The sequence below is a fragment of the Perca flavescens genome, chromosome 22 (assembly GCF_004354835.1).
Source record: "Perca flavescens isolate YP-PL-M2 chromosome 22, PFLA_1.0, whole genome shotgun sequence".
Taxonomy (NCBI): domain Eukaryota; kingdom Metazoa; phylum Chordata; class Actinopteri; order Perciformes; family Percidae; genus Perca; species Perca flavescens.
This window is the reverse complement of record NC_041352.1, coordinates 10,207,321-10,226,375: the sequence shown is the minus strand read 5'-3', so window position 1 is coordinate 10,226,375 and position 19,055 is coordinate 10,207,321.

Genomic DNA, 19,055 nt, shown 5'->3' with positions numbered 1-19,055 from the left:
ACTCACCTTAATTTATCTCTAATCAGATTAGATGTTATGGAAGGCAACCTACCGAGACATCTGTGCCCTCTTAAAAGACTATCATGGCTCAATGTATTAAAAATGCAGTAATTGATAAAAATGCTGAAATCTGAAATTATTAAGTTTTCATGTTTGCAAAATGGGGGGTTGATTGTGCAAATAGGACCACTTTCCGTAAAAACACAACACTCAGTTGCTTAATAAAACTAGTTGCCAGGGAGGGGGGAAGTGGGTCAGGCTGGTTTGGGGTTACGTATGAAATTAAATAAGGTTTGGATTCTATGTGAAATGGTCTGGATGAGCGTGACCAGCCATGGGAAGTATCTTTGGCCTCCGGGGACTGAAAAAAGACAGGAAGCCCTGAAGAGCCACTGCAGGCTATCTCCTCCTCCTCCTCCTCCTCCTCCTCCTCCTCCTCCTCCTTCTCCTCCACGCCATTTGGCCTTTGTCTTTACTTGCCATGTGTGTGTGTGTGTGTGTGTGTGTGTGTGTGTGTGTGTGTGTGTGAGTGAGTTTGCATCTGCATCCTGTCCTTGTTGCCTGTCCCTGGCTGCACCATTGGAGGCAGCTGATGCTATCTCATGGCAGTATTGTGGCAGCCCCTGCTGCGAATAATCAAAGGCAGCTGTTTGTAAAATACCAGAGATGCCTAATAAGAAGCACTGATGGCCTGGATTCACTCTTTACCCAAAAAGACCCCCATGTCTGAAATGAAATGCACTGGATCAATTATTATTAGTGGCATGCAGACTCTAACACTGTATAACAAAGTTTACAAAAGAAGCCACTAAAGACTGAACATATACTTGACTTTAAAGTGAATGTGATTCTGTAGATATATGTGTATTTTATTCCTAACTGCAGCTAATAATTCCTGCAGTATGAGCCATATTCCTGGGTTCTTGTGGGCTAAAGAGAGGAGGAAAAGACCTATTATTTCTATTATTTGGATTGCGCACCAAGGCAGCTTTTGGGGTTTGATTATGTTTTGTTTGAACAAGTCAGTTAATGAATGCCAATCGAGGGATGCTGGTGGTTCTCGATGCATATCTGCTGATCTGGGGGTCCCAGCAGATCTTGGCCAAACACTGGGCAAGGCAGAAACAAATCTGTCTGTCAGTATGAGGTTAGGACTCCTAATTAGAGGTCCTGACTCTCTGTCCGAGGCTCCAAGTCAAGCGTCAGCTCTCGCTGATTGGTATAAATCTCGTTTTTCTAAGACTCAAGGGTTCGCAGCGAGGGTCAGCGGCTCGGCAAGATGGTGATTTGCTTGTACCTTTAAAAGGCCATTGATTACGTAATTAGAAAGGGAAAATGTTGCACCACTGTGGACTAGAAGGAGGGGTTGGGCGGTCCGGTTTTTTGATAAGTGGTGGGAACTTTTGTGCACTGAATGTGGAAGCACGATAGGAGGGGCAGCTCACTCACATAAGTCAGGAAGTTAGTAAGAAATCAACCACTAGACACTGTAAACCCAGATTTAGTTGGAATTAAACGTTTTAGTGGTCACTAATTATTCTTTCAAGTTTCGTTTAAAGACATATTCATTACTAAATCACATTAGTTGTTTGTCATAATCAGCTTAAGTATGCAAAGCACAGATCATTTTAAGCAGAGATAACTAAGGATGTTAAGTTTCTGTATGGGAGGGGCGGGGTCATTGGAACTCTTTAGCGCGTGAAGCGATGCAAAGGCTCATGGGAAAAAATATATGTTCTGAACGGTTTCTGTCCTGGTTAAAGTGTGTTATAATAATGTTCTGTTTTTGTTTTGGGTGTATCTTGATTTTATTTTTGTGTGGTTGATTTAATGTTCATGTTTATCTACATTTATTGTTGCATCATGACCGAGACCCGGGTGGAGACTGATGGGGTCTGGGCAGTGAGGTATAGTTTGAGCACTCAAATCAATACAGACCATGTTGGAAGTTACAATCTATATATTGTCATTCCTTCTGTTTTACTGGAACTAATTTATTGAATACTTTGTTCCTAAAACTATACTGTTATAAAGGGAAAAAAAACATATTTATATGAATTACATTGTTCTGTCTTTATTATATTTGAACAAAAGTAACTTGTGTTAACTAATGATTTTTAGTAATTACTACTAATGTAAACTTGATTTATGCATCAATTTACCAATCTGTGATGATACAACTTGATCTGTTAAGTTTCACCATGTAGAAAAATGTAAACAGTTTAAGGCAACGGGTTTCCATGCAAATTTCTAGTAAAGTCAACTAATTTGGGATAACAGTGTAGCTCAGTTGGTAGAGCAGGCGCCCAAACGGTTATCAGTGTTTTAAGCCCCCAACGCCTAGGATTAGGCAATGGTTATGGTTATAGTTATGGTTAGGGTTATGGTTATGGTTATGGTTAGGGTTAGGTGCCTTTAAGTCAACGGTCTCAGCGCTGACTGGAAGGAGACGTTGGGGACTTAAAACACCATCCGAGGAGGTTTGCTCCTCAGCCTAGCAGGCCCTGGTTCAGCTTCAACTTGCTGCCCTTTGCTGCGTGTCTCTCCTTTCATGTCTTCAGCTGTCCTATCAAAATAAAGGCAGAAAAATGCGCAAAACAGAATCTTAAAAAAAATATAATAAAGAAGAGGTCATTTATCTTCGCTTGATTTTCTGCACCCGAAAATACAGAGAGATTTGTGTGGAGCTGATAGTCTTAATTAGCTTTGTATCAACTCATTTGGCAATGGCTTGAATGTGACGGACGTTCATTAATATAAAATGTTATTCACTAAAGCTTTAACATAACATGCTTATTTTAGACAACAAAAAAATTATTTATGTTTACTAATGATTTTTAGTGATGACTACTAGTGTAAACATGATTTGTCTACTGCATCAACTTACCACTCTGTGTTACAACTTGACCTGTAAAGTTTCACCTTGTGTAAATACTAAGACGGTTTAAGGCAACGGGTTTCCACACAAATTTCTAGTAAAGTCAACTAATTTGGGATAACAGTTTAGTATTAAACTAGGTATGGTAGTTTCATCTGAAACCTAAGCTTCACACTTCCTTTTTGGCACAGCATTGTGATCCTTATCTGCTTTTTGAGGTCAACCCAAACAACACCGAAATCCTGGGCATGCGTTCACAGATCAATTCTGCTTTCCTACTGACTCACAATGGAAAGAAAAAATCTTAGCAAGGTACTTCTGGGAAACACAGCCTGGTCATTTTTACATGATAACATCATCACCTTTACTGTAACAAAGACACCCCCAGTGGTGAAAGCATTATGGGAAGTGAGAACGTGGTTAGGCGTAGCATCAGAGACAAAAACAAGTTTAGTGAAAGTTTGTTTCAGGTCTTTGTGTCATGAGATACGAGCACTTTGAAGAGGGCGAACTGTGGCATGCCCTTTTTCCTAGTAGAAATAAATGGCCACGATCGTCCTGAAATTAGATGGATCGCTTTTGTTTCCAAATGCTACATTGCTTTCAGAAAAGCCAGCTGCTCTGTGTGTCTCCCCTCTGTGTGTCTGTCTGTCTGTCTGTCTGGCTTTCTGTCTGTCCGTGCAGGTTATGGATAGTCTGGTTCACGAACACTCGCTGGGAGCAGAGGCCACATGCACAAAAGCAAAATAAACTGCAGGGGAAGGAAGTGGTTAACATTAACAAGAATCCAATAAGAAGATTAAATGTAAAACGCTGGCCCTGGTAATTGATGTGTTCCTAACTGTGTGTGTGTGTACGTGTGTGTGTGTGCAAAAGTATACTTGGTTGTGTGTGTGTGTGTGTGTGTGTGTGTGTGTGTGTGTGTGTCGTAAATATGGGCTCTGTGTGTGGACATAATTGCTCCCAGATCTGCAGCATAACTCTATGGGTTGATTAGCAAATGTCTCTACTGTAAATAGTTGCCACTAATCATGCAACACCATGGCTATTAGCATAAACGGGGAGAGCAGAAATGTGCACAGGAAAGAAACTTGGCCTCATATTTTAGGTTTGTTTGTCTCTGCTACATATAGTGACAGTGATGTAAGAGGATTTGCAAAGTGTAAGATGTCTTTCTATACTTATCAAGTTTGGAAAGGAAAGACTAGAACAAATGGTTAATTTCCTTATCAACCCATAACCACTGCCACTAAAGACAAGACTGTGCCTCCTGCTGCTATATACTGCAAGTTACAGTGAAGCAGAGAGTAACAGCCATCAAAGTAGTTAGTTCCTTTAAACAAAGAATAAGGAAACATCAAAGGTGTGGTAGAGTTATCCAGAAATCATGACTAATGGTCTAATCTCTTTTTGATGTGTTCAAAGTTGCTACAGAACTTATTTCTTGACTACTTATACTTTTTAAACTCCTCTGTGGAATAAAATGTCTCACTACGATTACTGCAATGACTTTAACTTACAGTATTTTTCTAGCTTGTAGATAAGTGTTTTTGATTCTGTGTTATGTGGACAAGACTAGTGGCACCTTTGTGTAGATAAACACTCAGGTACTGATGGAAGTACTGTATGTCCTACTTTACATATATTCATTGGACTTTAAATGTACATACTTTGGTGTAATGCTGAATGGAGGTGTGAGTGATGATGATAAAACCATTATAGCATTCAGCTAATGCAGGTTTTTAAAGCAATACTAGTCTTTATTTAAAGTATTTTGTATTGTATTTTCCATTTATCCAGACCTCAAATGTAGATTTTATTCTGTGAACTAAAAAATAGTAATAAATAATATACAATAATGTAATCTAATATGTTTTTTTCTGACAAACATGGCATAGGTATTGGATTAACACTAATTAAATTTATCGACTGAACCTGCCAATTTCAAATACCTTATGCCATTATGTGTGACCGCCAATTTAAGATTCAGTTTTCACCTGAATTTGATTTTTGGCAGCGTTTCAAATAGCACATAACCCACTCTTTGCAGGTTCCTTTTTAAATGTAGAACTAGCTATTCAGCTGTATCAGTGGAAAGGGAATACTCATTAAGTTTAATATTAAATGTAAGAGATACAAAAAGAACTTCAAACACTGAAAAGTGCAAAGTAAATACTGTTTTTCCTGGTTTGACAGCCTTGTATATTCTGCAGCTGTGGACCTGGTGGTCTAAACTGTAACTGTAGTCTAGACTGGCCAATAACAACTAAGAGTGTAATATTTCAGGAAACCCAAGTATCAGATACCCCTGACATCATCCACAAGATTTTACAAAGGTATATGTGCAGTAGATAATCATCCTGTCTTCCCTTTTAGAGCTTATCTTCATAGACTGTAACTCACACCAGTTTGAGATCAGATTTGTGTGAGCCTACTGTGTGTATTTCTGTAAATACGGTGGGATCCTGTAGGATTGGGTCTGTGCTTAGGAGTGTTTGGTGTGATTCCTCTCCACTGTATCCCTGGATGTACATGAAATCCTCAAATGTTGCAAAAATACAATAGCAAGTTGCATTCAAACTGCTTCTGTCAACCGGGTTTATTAGGGTTTATCGGCCTACATTCACAAGACTGGAAGCTTTAATGCTTCTATTGCTGCGAATTACAAATAAATTGTCTCACCTCCAATGTAAACAAAATGCTTTTCAGGTCTCATAAGCAACCAGATAGCGTGCTATTCGGTTGCTTTCAACATGCTGCCACTTTCAATGCTGTGTTAGGGTGACAGAAGCCCTAGGCGAAGTTAGAAAGCACTAAATATATGCCATTATGGTTAATAGATTGAACGAAATCCAAGACACTCAGAGATTATCTATTGAGACGCTGTCAAACAGGGACAATGCATGCCATTGCCGTTCCCATACACTCTGCATTACTGTAAACCCATACACCTTGGTGTGGAGAAAAAAGAGAGACATAGGGAATCAGGGAAAATGAGGATAAAAATAAATTTAGGATAAAGATAACCTAAGGGCAAGGCGAGTGGATTTAAGCAAGCGTTCATTCCGCTCAGATATGTTCCCTGTATAATGTAAATCCTAAACCCCATGTCCAAAGTGCGATGCAGACTGTGTGTAAGGGTATGGACAGAGTCGGAATGTTAATGGTTTTCCGATAATTACCGCTATCTGTGCGCTGTAATCCATCATACAGAGCGCTTATAAACAAAAAATGAACATCTGTTTATTTTCCCGTTGACAGGCGCAGCAGGCTCTCTGCAAAGGTTGATACTGTAGAAAAGTTTAGCCACTTCTTCTAAATAAAACCACGCTTTGAACCGTGACTGGCGTCGCACGATACAGCATCAGTATGTGGAGCATGGCGCGGAGACGACGAAACAATTCCATAAGGACGAGATGGCTAAAAAAAGAGTATGATTATCGTAAATAGTGGTGGAATTGCGGAAACATGAATAGACATGACCGCCGCCCAGCCAACGCTAGGTTTAATCCTCAGTTAAGAGGTGGTACAGATGCCTCTTGGTGCTTTCTAATGATTTGTGCAAGGCCATTGGCTGACTGACATCATTACTCATTTTACATATTCAATTAAACATACAAGTGATTCACATAGAGGAGTATGGTTACAAATGTTAACTTCTTGGCAAAATATGCAATTATTGTTATGCTTTTGTTTGCCATATGTAGTTGATTTAATATGTTTGCTGCATACAGATCACAATTGTAAATGCAGGGCTTCAGTAGAAACAAATCAACTACTTTAATTGATTTTTCTCCTATTTGTAACAATTCAGTATACCCAGTGTGCTCATGTCTCTTCATCCCCACATTTCATCAGCTGTATATAATTATTAATGGCCATCCATTGGACATGACATATTCATTTATAAATCTGTCCCAAACAATGGCTTGTCTCCTGCTAGTTGCCTAGCTTAACATGTTTAACCTTTTGCACAGGACTGGTTATCTTTGCTTTCAACTCAGCGACACAATGTCACCCTAGTAGTAATGAAGACAGAAAAATCAATCGATTGATGAATGAAAGATTAGTCTATAGACAGAAAGCTAATAAGAGCCGTTAGGCCAGAATGAAGAGTGAGCTTAGATGGATGGATCTCAGCTACATAATCAGGATATACTTCATTTGACACCTTGAGGAGCATTATTGAAATAATGATTTTATTGATGTTTTGGATGGCAGTTTATTTGTAAGAAAATGTGTGACAGTGGCAGTGTGTGGGTGATATATCTGTGCATCCTGCATTCATAAAGCGGTTTGTCTTTTTCCTTTTTTAATTACCAAAACTTTGTTGGGATTACTTTATCGCCACAAATGTCCTTTGATGCCAACAGAGACATTCAAATTCAAAGCCTCTTATGCTAATGGCAACATTCTCGATTCCAGCTCACAGTCGGGTGCTACGTACGGTAAACAGCATGCGATAGGGAGGATGATGTAGTGTACATGCATTTGTCTTCTTCATTTATTGTGTGATATCCAAGGAAAGCAACATGTAATGTACATAATGCAATTACATGGACACACTCAACAACAAAAAAACTGCATGTTCTGCAGAGCATGCTTGTACGTATTAATTGTAACATACGCATTAACACCTCCCCTCGAATACACACAGTAAACACTTAATACATAAGTGTTGATTATCACACCCACATACTGAATGACTCCATATATCCCATTGAAAGTGTATGATTAACTATATTATGGCTGATCTGCAGCACAGGCATCCTTAGCATGAGTAATTGATTTGTGAGAATTATGGCTGTACACTGTCTTTTGCCTATTCATTAATCATACATGCGTGCGTTGTTTGAGTCAAACAATGTAGTGAGTAATGATATTGATGATTTCTCGTCTGCACGCGGTTGTCTGGGGAAATGGAAATATAAAGCTTAACAGAGCAGATGTCTCGTAATACCGGAATTAAGTGATTATAATAATCGCCTTTGTGCAAATAATCTCGAACAAGCAACATCCGCTCTGCCACAGCTGATTGTGCGCTCTTGTGATGCTGAGAAAAGACAGGAGCGCGCCTGTTTTGTCGCCGCTTCAGCTAATTTCCCATAATCCACTCTGATAAGGCCCCATGGTCCTCATCTACCTATGCTGCATAGCGATGTGATGCACATTAGTCAATTAATAGTGTGTTAAATGACAGAGGTTCCAGTCAATTGAGTTTCTCTTGGGAACAGGCTTGCCATTGTCCTACAACTCAAAACGGAGAGAGATGAAGACAAAGACAGCGCTGCTGGGAAAACCTTTCCTACATTTAACACTCATATGATATATGTTCTGTCCCAGATAATTTAAGTTTCCTTGTTTTAACTAATTATATAGTGTTCTGGGTTATGCTACAGTCCCCTCTCTCCTTATAATCACAACATTATTTATACCAATTTGTTCAATTGCATGTAAGTAATCTTTAATAAGTTAGCGGTTATGACAAAGTATGTATAACACTTCTTACATTCAAATATCCCATCCCCCTAACCTTATCCACCCCCCACTGCCTTAGTCTAAAGGGTTGTGGCCCACAGATCTTTAGAGCCATGCATTCCCGCTGGAGAAAGAGAGCAAAATGGCCCCCTATTATGCGGCCCACAGTCGAGGCCTTACCTCATGACAAGGGTATTAAAATGAAATAAATCAGCCATTAAGAAGCGGGCGCTGGCAATTGAAACCCTATTAATGCAGCAGGCAGAGAGAGGTAGCCCCGGCGTGATGTGACAGTGGAGCACCACAGTGCCCCTTTAATTGCATTTCGGCCAGGTTTTTATTCCCCAGTCTGGGTGAGGATGACGGGTGTACGCAGGAGATGTGTGTGTGTGTGTGTGTGTGTGTGTGTGTGTGTGTGTTTGTGTGTGTGTGTGTGTGTGTGTGTGGACACACGGTCATAAACTCACACCTTGATGCACATGTGTCCACACTGGTTATTACAGTGACTTTTAAATGTTGAAAGCCTTTTTCGAAAAAATAACAAAATGTGCATCCACTGTCATTCTTTCTTCAGTTTCATAACCCTAAACAGCAATTAATAGTGATGGTCAGCCATCAATACCATTGTACCGTAAGTTGTTGGCGGCCAGGCCCCATCAATGTTGCATAGGTTCCTTTCTCATTACCCTCGCTGTTAGACTAGACACTGGGTGATGGATCATGGCCCCGACTGGACCTCATTTGGGTGATGTATTACTAGTGTTCCCCTTTGAAGTGTGTAGGTGATTATACACAGACACAAAGACAAACACAAACACTCACACAGGGCGAAAGACGACAAATCAGTCCCCCAGCAATTTGAGGTTCCCACTTATGGTGTCCTTGATATGAGCAAACGTTGATGTGAACTATCCTTTCTGTGACACAACCCTGGTGGTATCACATACTGTTCTACTTCATGACATCGAAAATGAGTGTATGCGGATGCAGGGGGACGAGGTCCGAGACGGGTAACATTAAATAAAGAACAAAGACAACTCCAATTTAAAAACAATTTTTCTTTTTCAAATACTAATAACTAGAAATGTTTAAAAAAAATAATAATTTTAACATGACTCTTGCTGTTAATTGTGTTATTTCCTTTCGCGCCTTGGCAGAATGTGCTGTGGCAAAACAAATGAAGGCATCCATGAGAGGTGTTAGAGCTTATTTGAAATTTCGTCAGGAGTACTCCTTCACCTGTCACTGGTTATTGATATATTCATTAGAGGACCCTATTCTCTTTCTCTGGTATCAGTTTCTCTTGACAGTAGCACTGTTGACAACATCAGTCAATGAATGACTTTACAATTATGATTGTTGATGGCCCATGACACAAACTTGGAGGGGATGTCATTATATGAACATTAAAGTGATACACAGGGATGCTGGGATGGAGGACCCGGGTGCTGCAACCCCCTCCCCTCCATTCCTCTGATGCCTTCATTTAAAACAAGGCCCTATCTTGTATGGCTTTATCCCCCAGGATAATGTTATTACGTCTTTTTCAATGGACATACTGTAGCACTTGATCAGGTAGTGGTTGATGTTAAGTACCGCAGTTTGGGTAATTGCATTGATTTGTCTCATAATAAATGTCTACATACTGTGTGATTCCTCCATTAAAACCAAAAGGTGTCTTATAGAGGAGGCTTGTTTTGTTCATGTTGAGCTAATGTTGAAGTTATTATAGCAATCTGCATTGACAGAGATTATTTAGAATGATCTCAAGTACAGTTTCTATTAATACCACCATAATTAGTGGTTACTGTCTTCAGAGTCTTAACTTGCTGTGTTTCCATGACATGCATATAGTAACCGGGTCATATTCCGCTTAAGTCAAGGTTACATAAAAAATAATTTGATACATTTAAGTCAGTATCCTTAATGTTATAAATAAACACGGGTGTGAAAAAACAAGGTGTCCACTTTTAGTGTTCCATAGAGAAAACTGTCCACTAGCTAAAAAATATACTCGCATACCACTCTCCATAAAAATAAATAATTATCTTAATATTTAGTACCATTGCAGGAAATAAACTTTTCTTTTGGGGTAAATCTCTTTTTTTTTAAGTATAGGCGTACATTTTGAAAATGCTGGATTATGTTTGCTGTATAATCATCTTTCTTCTTCTTTATTAAATATACAAAGAACTGTGAAACATGATCCTTTCCACTGCATCCAATGTTTGCTTGGGATTAGGAGCAACACAGCTCATAACAACGTTAGGCAGATTCACTGGCCACTAACAAAATTTGTAAGTGCTTGGCCAGTGGCCAGTGTTCATTTACCGCCTGCTAAATACTGCACAACACCATATCCAATATACCAATGTGCCCACGATGCACTGCGGGTTTGCACATACAACCTACACACAAACTGTGATGTTTGTCTGAGTACCTTCATGGGTTACCTGTTTTCCATCAATCTGTCTTATCTCCTTTTACTTCAGTTAGTGAATTCCCACATGTCCCATAATTAAGCAACATGCCTGGTCTTGTCACAATCAGGATGTGTAGGTTAGACCGGTAAACAAAACAAGGTGGAGAAGTTTTTCCACTTGAGTTGTGCCCCTCATTCAAAATGCAGCACGGCATGTAGCTGCAGTACATTAGGGTGTATGTTAAAACTACTATCAGCGAGGAAATTGGTTTCTCTTCCTCTTCTGTGATCTGCATAACCACAAAATGGAGAGCGAGTCCAGAAAGAAGCTCTTTGATTCTGAGGGAGAAACATTTGGCCAGTCATCACCATCAATGGTTTCTGGTTTCTAGTTTGTAGTTTCCCATAAAAAAAAGTGCATGATCTAACCTGGGTTATTCTAACCAAGTGTTGATATTTTCAATGTGTTGACCTAAAACCAGGATGAAATATCCTGTTCAGAGGGGAAATTTCGTATGCACGTAAACATAATCAGTGTTGTCGAAATATTCGTGGGATGAAAAGTTGAGTTTTGTGGCCGACGTGTGATCTCTCTATGGGGTCTGTGTATTTGGCCCTGCTGTTGCTGCGAGTAAATGTGTACGCCTTTGAGAGATAGACTCTCATCTCCTCTTCACATTGCTCTCCTTTTCCCAGCAGGCACACAAACAAACACACAAACGCACACACAGAGAAACACATGTGGCTGGCCTTGTTGCCATAGCAGGCTAACGGGTTGTGGTAGCGGCAGATTTGATTGCCTGCCTGGCGCTGAAGTGAAGAAGAGTAGACAGGACTAAATGAAACTCCATCCATCTTAATGAAACACAATTATTTTCCACTTATTAATCATTGAAAAATCAATATGTCTCTTCTCGGCCCAGTGTCGGCTGGATTTGTCATTTGGGGCTGAGCTGTTATGTATCATCCTCTGACGCCAGGACAGTCATGGGTTCAGTCACCTGTGTCCTTTAGGAAGGAAGGGGAGGAGAGGGCAGGGGATAGTGAGCTATGGACAGATACAGAGGAAGGTATTGGGTGAAATGTGGAAAAGGACTTTAAGGAGGTAAAGAAAGCAGAAGAGAAAGAGAGTGGGGGAAAAAGGCATAAATGAATGAAACAGAGAGAAAGGAGAGGAATGAAAGGCTGCTCACTTTGTCTGTCTCTTCCCCGCTCTCTGAGACAAATGGGAACTCATTAGTGGCTGTTGGTGATTGTGTGTTTCTTCACAGATCAATTTACAAAACACATTGTTTAATGGCTCATTATTAAAGTCTAAGGCCTCGTATTGACTGGGAGACAGAATGCAAGGGTGAAAAATTGAGGTTTTGTGATTAAATATGATGTGTTTTTTTTTTTTATTTAAAAAAAGTAATTGATTTAAAATAAAATATTTTTACATTAATTACCAAAATGTTGTTTAGGGTTTATTTGTCAAGACATAATTATCCAAACTGAGCAGTGTACAATATATTTTCTCAGTCATACAGTAAGCTTTATACTGTTAACATCTACTATGTTTAGTTCATACTGCTACAGGAATTTGCAATTGCAAAGGAAACATAATGCAGATGGGATTACATTAAATCACAACATTTTGAATCTGTGAAATGACAACATAATTAATATGCATTCCTTCCAAAGTCTGCTCATAGCAGCTAAAGCTTGATTCAACTTTTTTATGTTTCTATTAAGGCAATTCAAAGCACTTGGTTTAGGTATGGGAAAGGTGGTGGTCTTGGTTTAATATTGCATAAGTCAACACAACTTTTTACGCCCACCATTCAGCCCAATCATCTTAACTTCCATGTTGTACATGAACACAGCACGGCTTTACTTAGAAAAATTTAAATAATCCATAAACATCTGACCGCACCTTGGATAATATGTTTGTGCAGTTTGTCAGGCATTTGATCAAAGTTCTTTCAGTCACTATTTGTGAATCAGTATTCACAAATATCCCAACAACTCACAAATAATTTAGACAGTATGTCATAAAGGTATTCCTCTGTATTTTCATATGGGTTTGAATCAAAATTGCACTGTCTAGAAGCATTGCAGTCAGCATTTCTGAGATATCTGTATATAAATACGGAGTTCAACATTTAGGATCTACAGATGATTTCCAAAATACACAGTTTCCTTGTCCTCCTGTCCCTGACATTCGTCCAACTGGCTCAGTAAATAAAGGCGCTACTACAGCTACTATAACTTAAACTACTACCATGATCACCTGTGCATGGAAATGTGCAAGCAAGCGGCTCCATATGTCATAAGTAACTTTCCAAAACTCTTGAAACATAAAAAAAAAATTCTTATGTGCATCTCTCTTGTTTTTCTCCTCAGCGGAGGAATGAAATCCATCAATCTGCCATTCATCAATTTTATCGCCCGTTCTCTCCTCCTAGGCCACCCCGAAACCCCAAAAGGAAAGCTTTTGGTGCTATTTTGAAAAATCGTCCCGAGAAAAAATGATTCCAACCGGCTCAACCCTTTGTTTTCCCTCTCAATAAAGCAAGCGACAAGGCCGGCGCTTGATGTACGAGCGTCGTGGGCGCCTGGGCGTGCAGCAGAGCGCATAAGCAAAGCCATGTTTCACGGCAAACAGAGTGTTCTTTACAGTCACCACGCCACCCGGAGGAGAATATAATGTTCTACAGCACATAACTGCTTCAGGTCAATACTTGATTTGCTCCAGCATGTTGCAGAGACTCTGCTCTGGTAGGGGTCTGGGGATGCATTAGGGGCCCCAGAAACAGGACACAGAGGTGGTGGGTTGGGGTTGGGGTTGGGGCTGAGAGGGGAGAAGGGGGGCTTCTCAGTGTCAGAACTGGGGTGTCGGCTGGGCCCCATTCCTCTGAGTCCTTGAAATCATTTCCAGGTATGTGAGTCTGCATGTGAGATTGAGATGTACTGCTGTTGAGATCCCTGCACACAGGCTGTATACGGGCACATAATTTCAAACTGGTGATGAGTAGACTGAAGAAAAAGGTAAAATGTTCCCCTGTGGCAATTCTCCAGCGGGAAAACCTATCTGATCATCATGCAAGCCAGGTAGAGGGACAATTAACTCCACAGACTGAGGGACATACATTACATCGTATCACTTGGTCCATTATGTAGCTTCATACAAATGCATACCAAACGATTTGCTTACATTTGCAGGTTCCCACCAGGGTAAAGGCTCATCAAACAAGGAATCAGAGCTAAGTCCATCGGGAAGAGATACACTCCTGTGTGTCACCTATGAGCATCTCTGCTATTTCACTATATGGGCTAAGATTTGGATGCTGCCTGTGTGTCACCCAAGGACAACAATCCGTGAGTGTCGGAAAGCAACCAAATAATGGATGAGGGTGAGACCGGTTGCCAAGGTTCCTTAAAATATTAATGTTGTTGAACCGCAGTCCATCTCAACCCTGACACAGCAGTGAAAGAAAATCACTTGCCCTTTCAGTGAGATAAAACACACTGTAGACATATCTGCGTCCATATGAATCTATATATAGATAGATGATTGACATCATTTCTTGTGATGACACTGGTGTTGACTGACAACTTGCTTCTGAAGATTTACTGTGAAGTTTAGAAAATAAAAGCCCCAGGGCAGAGAGTGGCTCTGCAGGATAGGGTACATGCCATGGGGTCACAATGTTTTGGGTCTACCTCATTGTTGCTTGTCATCCCTGTAGTCTTCTATCTTTATCACTCTTACACTGTCCAATGAAGCAGAGGTGCCATGGAAATAACGAAAATGTATTTATTATTGTTATATTAACTCCTCACTTCAGTTTTGAGTTCATGTTTACTCTGAGGAATACGCCTTTTATATAAAAGCCTACTGAATTATCAATATTACTGTAACAGAATATTATATTTTGTCCAGTAATGTGTACTACAATTCTTAAAGAAAAATACATGGCTACACACTGAAATAGCAACGTAATGTCTCATAGTTCTTGCCATTTTTAATGCTAAATTAATGAGCCTACTCTGGAACAAATTTGCCTTCTGGAGGAAACTATTAATTTGTGGTGTTGGCCTGTGAAGCTTTTTTTTTTTTTTTTTTTTTTTCTTCCATTGGCTTTTTTTAACACAGCTTGTCACAGTGGCGGGCTTGAAGCTTGCTAAACCAAGTGCAGGAGCCTGTTTTTATCGTGGCGCTAATCCAGAGCCCCTGGGTCCCCTTGCCACATTGACCAGATGAAAGGCCTTGCCCAGATGTTTACAGCCTGTGAAAGTGGCAGGGAGCTGGTGTCGGATGCTGGCACAGCGCGCCGACAGACAGAAAACAAGGCAGTAAAGCCCCACGCTGTTTATGTAGAGTTTAGGAAACAGGAGGAAAGAAAGCGTGTCAAGGGGAAATGATGGAGTCGTAAGATTTGAAGAGCATGCAGGTATGTGTGTTCCGTGTAGGTGAACGAGCGGTACCGGGGGTGCATTTCAATGTGTTATAGACTATAGACTATAGACTAACCAAATACACATTCCACATCACCACAATGTAAACTGCAATCTGCAAAATCTATAACAAAGATCGTGATCTACACAAGAAATGCACAAACGCTGAGGGAATGAGCTCAGTTGGTGCAGGTCACAGCTCCTGGAGGTGTAGCCTTGACCCCAGTTTGCCAGATGGCCCTCACTGTGGCATTGCCATACTTAGCACATTGACCTCTGTGACACTGTTGAGAATGTGTGTGCATGTACCTGCTTCAGTGAGTGTGTGTGTGTGTGTGTGTGTGTGTGTATGTGTTTCTATGTGAATGTGACACTGAGAAGTCTGTCTAAAGCCCAGGCCATCTGTTGCCCTCTGCCAGAGTGCTTTTATTTAGCTTTCCTTTATAAAAGCTCAGAAATACTGTACTGTATGTCAGAGGCCAGACTTTCTATGCCGAGGTCAGGTCACAGCAGTGCAAATGCAAACGTGACGTGAATCTTTATTAATACACGCTACGTAGCATTTTAGCATCAATAAATGTTCACTTTGAGTAGACAGAGAGGGATGGTAGTGTGTACAGTGTAGTGGTAGTGTGTTTTACATTGTGAGCCACTATTCTACATTGCTTTTTTGCTCAAAGGAATTGCTTTATGGCACAAAACAGGATATGCAAATGGAAGGTTCTGGCAGATGGTGACATAAATGCCTGCATGTTTACCTTTTAGAAAAGGCGCTTTCTTTTGGGTTTTTAATATTTTTTACAATTAAAAAGAAAAAAAGAAAGAAACAATCTAACTTCCAGCTGTATTTTATATTCCCAAACCTCAAAAGGTTGTTTTCATGATCATCACAATTGACAGGGGCCTCGGACAACTCACAATATGCTTCTGCTAAAAGAAAGTCAACACTAGTGAGAATACACAAATAAGCTCATCGATAGCCACCAGGATAGCTCAAAGTTATTATAAAACACAAAATACAAAAATACATAGAGTTTGCATTCTTTTTGATTTTCTATTTTTTACCTATTTTTAAATATTAAAAATAAACGTCAATAAATTCACACATTTTCAAATCTGAAAATAATATATCTACTGTCAGTATAGAAGGAATACAACAAACAGGCATATTAATGAAAACAAAGAAGGCATCGGGATGACAAATAAACTTCACTTCCAAATATTTTGCAGTAGAGTAATTGTAGATATTACTTTCTACTGCTATCCATTGTGCATTTATTCTTTAAACAATGACAACTTATTTTTTTGTGTGTAACTAGCAGGTCCACCTTGTCACCTGCTCCCGTACAACAAACCAGTGCCGTGAGTCTCCACACCAGTCCCTCTGCAATAAAAGCCGGTGGTAAATCCCGTACGTTCGTTTCGCCCCATTTCCTGTGGCTCCCTGTGAGGTATGTAGCGTGGGGGCTAAGTAGACTTTCGCGCTGGCGTGTTCAATGCTGTTCCGACTGTGGCGTGGAAGCGGCAATAGGGGGACCTCAGTCTAAAAAATGTTTAACAAGTTTGAATACAAACAACGTCATCACTACCTCAACAGCGCACGCTACATACCTCACAGGGAGCAACAGGAAATGGGTTTACGTACGGGGTTTACGTACGGGGTTTATTGCAGAGGGACGGACGGATTTATCCTGCTGGTTACATTAGCAACACAGCAACAGCAGTGAAAGAATTATGTATAAGGCAAGACTTTGGTTCAGTAAGGCCAAACATCTCATGACTTGCAGATTAGGGATTTCAATTATGCTTTAATGTACTGTTTCTACGCGAGAATTAAAAAACAGACAAGAGGTCTATACAGCCTTATTAACCTCAAAGCCATTAACCTGATCTTGTTTAAATATTTGTTCAAAGTTTGGCCTCAGGGCCCTTTTGTTGAGTATTATGTAGATGTTGCCTCATTGCAATAATGTCTTGTGTACACCGGGATGCTTATAAACACATGAATAAATTGTCTTTTGGGTTTCTATGACTTGAAATAAAGCCACATTTGCACCTCTTGCCTCCCTTCCACCGACCCCAATTAGAAAGCCTCTGTAAATGAATGTGCCACGTGTTAGCTAGAGCCACAGTGTTTTGTGACTTAATCTGGATTGAGCAGAGCACCCTTTAATTAGGTTACACACGGCCGCAATGTGTCTTGTCACTTTGCAGAGACAGTGGCCGATAAAATTCGTTGAACGGAATTAGATTGTCATTGATGTGTCAGTGAGATCGTGAGAACAACAGATCGATGGCTGAATCACTGCGCGATACATGAAGATGCAGACAATGGATAACTGAACAAAAGGAATTCAGAGGGGGAAAGTTTGAGGAGTTGTGCACTGCCTATGTCTCTCTCTCTCTCATACACACATGTGTGAAAATGCATACAGACATACACACACACATGCAGGTCTTTTTTCACACTTTAGCTTGGAGCGATCTCACAATGCTGAACAACAGAGAATCAGTGAGAAGGGAAAAGAGAAAGAAGCCAAACCAATTCCAATACAGCACTAATGGGCCACATCATGCCAATATAATAAATAATGGCCCTTTCAGCTCAGTCAATAGTGAGTAAATGAAAATTTAACCTTTCATTAAATGTGGTCATATTATTTCCCCCCACTTGCTTCCCAGCTCTATTTCCCTCTGACACTTTTTTTTCTATTGTGTGTACAAGAACTTTGTGCAAATGTTATGATGTAGGGCTGTACACTGGTGTTAAGTGGTGTATTGTAATATAAAGGTCTAGTAGGTCAAAGGTTACAGTACATACAGTAAGACCTATGGATCATAGGTGGGTATCATTTTTATACTATTAAACTACAGACAAAGTGAGCCGGTTATCCAAAAAAAATCAATTGACAATGCACAGTGCAGACAGGTAGTTATAGCACGCTCACAGGATATGAAAAAGAAATGTCTTATTACGACAGCTACAGCTAATTCCCCTCACAGCACAGTTTTCATACATAGCATAGCAGTGGCGTTTTTGGGAGACAAGGCAATAAGTCTCTTGGCATCCTGTCTGGTAGATGAAAAGGCTCTGGGCCCGCTCTCCACTGTGGCCAACCTGCCCTCTTAATTAATTAGCGCTAGCAGGGAGCGCTGGTCCACAGGGGAGAGGAGGGCCCTCCAGAGGACTGGACAAGGTGATAATGTCCTAAAGGGGAGACCAAGTCCTGTATGCTCGGGTAGCTAGCTGATGCTTTCAGGCTCTGAATTTACAGTAGGAATCACGGTCGATGTTTCTCATCGCGCATGTGTCCTGAATATGCTGGGTAGGCCTCAACAAATGTGGAAACGTTATATTATGTGTGTGCATGTGTATCTATAACTATATTGTCAGACAAGGACATTGACAATTCTGAAAGCTTTGAATTATCAGTTTGTGAATCCTCAGTCGACTGAGATTCTTCAAGTCAAGCTGTCATTTTTCAGTGGGCAGTGTACTTCTGTGGTCTTTTTGGTCCCCAGAAGCATCTGCAGAGCAGAGTGAGCACTCCTTGCTTTCACGCTGTTCTCCGGTACAGTCAGCTGCAGACACAGACCCAGGGTGAGTCTGAGTGAGATGGAGGCAGGCTGTCCGGAATAATAGAGGCCTTGCAGGTCAGTCTCAAAGAGAATGTTACCTTCTGCATTCTGCTAGAAGTGGTGAATTTACAGCTCACAGTCGTAGGCGCCGATACATGTGTGCCAGACTGCCAGTAGGCTACATTCATTTAAAATTAAACACTGCAGTTGGTGCTAAGTGGAGCGTCTGTCATAGTGTGATTGGTTATGTCGCTGTCA